Raw genomic sequence first — 5,313 nt, forward strand, 5'->3', positions numbered from 1 at the left:
GGTGGGAGGGAGGAGGAAGCCGTCTGGTAAAGCCCACAGGACCTCTATTTCTGCCTCTGCTCACTTATTTGTACTCACCGATTTGTACTCTCTTTAACTCACCATTTTGTGTTAACCTATTCGAGCTTATTTATTTGTACTCACCAATTTCTGCTTGTCTTTTTGAGCTTCCTTATTTGTATTCTATTTTTACTCACCTATTTATACCATCTGCTTGTGGGATTTATATGTTCCTGACAACACAGGCTGTTACACCGTCTCCTCAAACTGTCAATAATCTCTGCTTCCTGCACTGCCTCGAGATCGTTCCACTGCCTAACATGTGTCACAGTGTAGTAGTAGGCTACTTTGTGCCTGTGTTTACGTCCTTGTGTGACTCTCTCATAACCGAAACGAGTTTGCGGGTTTCAAAGCTCCAGCTTTAGGGCTCGCCTAATTCTGAAGTGGCTGATATTGTGATTTTCCTTACATTTTCGAGCTATGAACTGTGTCAGCGGTGTGTGTGTGTGTGTGTGTGGTGTGTGTGTGTGTGGTGTGTGTGTGTGTGTGTGTGTGTGTGTGTGTGTGTGTGTGTGTGTGTGTGTGTGTGTGTGTGTGTGTGTGTGTGTGTGTGTGTGTGTGTTTGTTTTACTGTCTTTACCATCGGCTCGCATATATTTATGTATAATGTCTCCATTTTCATAGTTAATCCTCACTACTTCATCGTGATTTAAATAATTTCCATTCAAACACACACACACACACACACACACACACACCCACAATAACTCCATACCACTCACATGACCCAGGCATTTATTGACATAAATCCCATCACTAGTGCATCCGTGCCAATGCATTTGCCCAGAGAATATAAGCCGGCCGTTCACCTGCGAACCTCAATCCAACCAGCCAAATTCTATGGTCCTCCAGAGAGAAACGTATATTGATATAAATACTGACATAGATATTAAAGCCTTCAATATCGAGAGAGAGAGAGAGAGAGAGAGAGAGAGAGAGAGAGCGCGCATGACGCTCGAGGCACGCAAATGGTCATTTGGTAAACCTCAGAGTAAATTTCAGATTCTCTGAAATTTACTCTAAGGTTTACAGAATCATTCACGGTTCCTATATACGACGTATATCAGGACCATCTTCGAGTACGCAGCTCCGGCAATGGACCCTCATCTGGTAAAGTATATTAAGAAACAGGAGCAAGTAGAGGGGTGTAAGCAGACTAGTCCAGAGTAAACAAATGATCTTTAAGAAGAGGCTAAAGAAACAGAACTCGACAAAAACTTAAAGGATACAAAAACCAAGGGAGACATGAAACTGACTTACAAAATACCCAGAGAATTTCATAGGATAGATAAGGATAAACTATGAGATACAGAGAAACAGGTACACAAGGGCAGAGTTGGAAATTAATGACTCAGATTAATCATTGGGATGTCGGGAAATATTTATTCAGCCTGAGGATGGTCGGAAGGAGTGGATGCAGGCTCCATAATTGGTCATAAAAATATGACATTGCCTATGAGGCTAAAATGGAATAAATTTGGCAATTGGCAATTTAAAAGGTACACCCTATCCAACCACACGTAAATGTGCCCGTGCGTGCTTGCGTCCATACCCGGATGTACGTACGTAGTTAGGTCAGGGAGGTGAGTAGTATGCTAGCTCACTTAGCAACAGCCTGGCAGCTACTCGCTACAGCGCTACACACAATCAAGGGTGAGCAACCACTATGCCTTCAGCGACGAACAAGCAGCCTCACTCGACTGTTATTTGCAGTTCTACAACTGCCGTTTCATTAAAAGTATAAAACTGAACTTTAAACAGCATTCATTTGCTAGGCTGAGAGAATATCACCGTCCATCTGTAACTCTCGGGCGTGCAATTGTCCATATAATTACTCAAACTTTGGAAAACGAATCGGCAAACGTAGGAAGGCAGGGTTTAGGCGTCCTGGGGGTGGAGAGGGGCCAGGGGAGAGAGAGAGAGAGAGAGAGAGAGAGAGAGAGAGAGAGACAGACAGACAGAGACAATGGGAGGAGTGGGAGAGGAGGGGAAGTGCAGATAACCTCGGGAGAGAGACAGTGGGAGTCCTGGGTCTGATCACCTCATATACGCCCATCCACCAGTATCCTTTTAATATCATGGCTCTGTAATGCAGCTCTGTGTCTGATGTATTTTTTTTTTTACATCCAAATGGTACGAACGCGCCTACAAACTTTGAGCATTTTGTAAACAGGAGGCGATTAGAATACAGATCGCCTACGGGGGATCTGATCGCATTATCGGGGTTCTATTAGACTGGGTACGGTTATTGGGTTCATCAACATCCGTGATGGTTCCCACCAAACATCGAAGCCGCTGAGCTCACACTATCCGGGCTCAGGGGCGGCTCATGCGAGCCCAGCCGCCGGTGATTCGAAGGTCAATGGCCAAAATTTCCATGGAGGGATACGCACTGGAATTCTGGCCCCTTTTGTTTTTAATGTTCATTTGGCGCTGAAGTGAATGTACTGTAAAAGGAGGTGTAGTGTTGTGTAGTGTAGTGTTGTGTAGTGTTGTGTAGTGTTGTGTAGTGTTGTGTAGTGTTGTGTAGTGTTGTGTAGTGTTGTGTAGTGTTGTGTAGTGTTGTGTAGTGTTGTGTAGTGTTGTGTAGTGTTGTGTAGTGTTGTGTAGTGTTGTGTAGTGTTGTGTAGTGTTGTGTAGCGTTGTGTAGCCTTGTGTAGCGTTGTGTAGCGTTGTGTAGCGTTGTGTAGCGTTGTGTAGCGTTGTGTAGCGTTGTGTAGCGTTGTGTAGCGTTGTGTAGCGTTGTGTAGGGTTGTGTAGGGTTGTATAGTGTTGTATAGTGTTGTGTGTGTGTGTGTGTGTGTGTGTGTGTGTGTGTTTTCAAACTGAAATTTCACAGTCTAGAGAGTAGTTATCTGTGAAAGAAAATACGCGTGGATTAGATCTGGCTCCATGTGTGGATTTAGCTTCACATGAAAGCCACAGTACCGAGGATGGAACCACTCACAACTAACCTACAGTTTGCCGAGGAAAAATTAGACTACGTTTCGGTTCATCCTGGTCCATTATCAAATTCCAACTTGATAATGGTTCAGAACGGGCCGAAATGCCGTCTCAATTTCCCCTCTCGAAGTTCCTGGTTAGTCGTAATGCGTTTAAGCGAGTGCGTCCACAGGCTGGTCACTCAGCCACACGCATCACAAGGCAGTATAGCAACAGGGGGAGAGATCTCGTACAAAAAAAAAGCGATAAAATATACTGTTGTGTCGAAAGTTCTTAATTGAAGCGGCGATTTTTTTTTAGGTCCAGCAATTTGCATGTTCCAAATGAATAAATATTCGAGGATTTTTTTTTAGGGAGAGGCCATGGTAGATTACATTGGCAATGCAAATCTCTTCCAACGTTGGTGGGTATGTAAACTCCACTTTGTAAGCTGTCTTTTTTTGTGTGTGTGTGTATCTTTTTGCCGACTCCCGGGTACCGTCGTTCTAAATGCATACTCGAAAAGGCTGAATATATATATATATATATATATATATATATATATATATATATATATATATATATATATATACAAATGTAGTAACCAAAGCCGGCTACGATTCATTTACTCTTAATGAGAACACGATAATGAATATATTTGTGTGGGCTCCAGAGTGATGGTCTTGTTGTCACGTTCAGCAAGCTGATGCATTTTTGGACATTTTGGAGAGGGATAGTTTAATCTGCGTAAAATGTCGTTGATGATGACAGTTTTCGTTTATATATGCGTCATAATGGTCGTTCCGAATCCAATCATTTTTCGGGAATTTGCTTGCAAAATTATCAAATATTTTGTTTATAAGTGCTTTGTTATAATTACCCGTAAATGCTCGTGAGTGTGTGTATATGTATGCATGCATGCATATGCAGGTACGTATACATATATATATATATATATATATATATATATATATATATATATATATATATATATATATATATATATATATATATATATATATATATATATATATATAAAACATGTATAAAAATAATTATATATGTCGTGCTGAATAGATAAAATTGGCCAGTTAGCAAAAACTCGTTTAAAATTAAGTCCTTTCTAAAATTTTCTCTTATATGTTTAAAGATATATTTTTTCTCATTTATGTTAATGTAAAAATTAATAATGTTGTACCAAAGGACCTTAGAAAACTTACCTAACCTTATTATAACAAGCTCAATTTATTTTAGCCTAATCCAACTAAAAATATTTTAGATACGTTTACAATAATTTAATAATAAACACAATGAAATATACTTTTTTTCGTTAGGTTCAGGATAATTTTTTGCGAAATTATTGCATACACAAATTTTCGCTTGTCTTATTCAGCAAGAAGAGCGTTGATATTTAAGTCATAATCGCAAGTTTTACCTTTTCGGCACATTATATATACAAACATTATCTTCCAGTCCAGGAGGGGGATTCGAACCTGCAAACTCGGCATAAGAGTACACAGTGCTTCCCCACACAGCCAGACTCGGTAACGTCCTGTGTACTCTGATACTAGGTTTGCAAGATTCGAATCCTGCTGTGGACTGGGAGATAATAATGTATGTATATATATATATATATATATATATATATATATATATATATATATATATATATATATATATATATATATATGGTGGATAGTGTTCAGGTGCAGGCAAAAGTGAATGTGCTTGTATATACAAGCGCATTTTTTCCACACTGAACAGAGGCCATGGTAGTTGATTCTGTTAGAATTCTGAAAAGGCCACAGTATGAATTAAAGCTAAGCTTATCTGGTCTATAAACCTCAAATGCCATATTTCCTGAGCGAACTGAACGTCCAAAATAACTTAGACAAAGTACAAACCGAACATCATTTACGTTTTCTTTGTTGTCAGTCATCAGGGAAGGCTGAAGCCACAAAGTCAGACAAAAAGTGCATTAAGCCTATGTGAATTTTGTCATTTGAAACGTGAGTTTCGACCTTGGAGTCCGGTGCACAAGAGCCGTCAGTCGCCAAAACCAGCGAGCGGGTTCGCTGGTTTTGGCGACTACAGTGTGAGAGTCTAGGCCGTAAAACCTTCGCAGAACCTGTCTGGCGGAGCAATACCATAAAGCCGATTTTTTTTTTTTTTGGCAAAAGGCAATAATATTGGCCAAATGACTTAGGCTGGGTCAGTGTGACGAATTGCGGTCAAAAAACATCGTACGCCAAGCAGTTTTTTTTTCGCGTGTGGTTGTGTCGCAGATTACCCGACTGGGCCGTCCACCGAGACGCATTCACCTCCTCAGCC

The sequence above is a fragment of the Cherax quadricarinatus genome, chromosome 36 (genome assembly GCF_038502225.1).
Source record: "Cherax quadricarinatus isolate ZL_2023a chromosome 36, ASM3850222v1, whole genome shotgun sequence".
Taxonomy (NCBI): Eukaryota; Metazoa; Arthropoda; class Malacostraca; order Decapoda; family Parastacidae; genus Cherax; species Cherax quadricarinatus.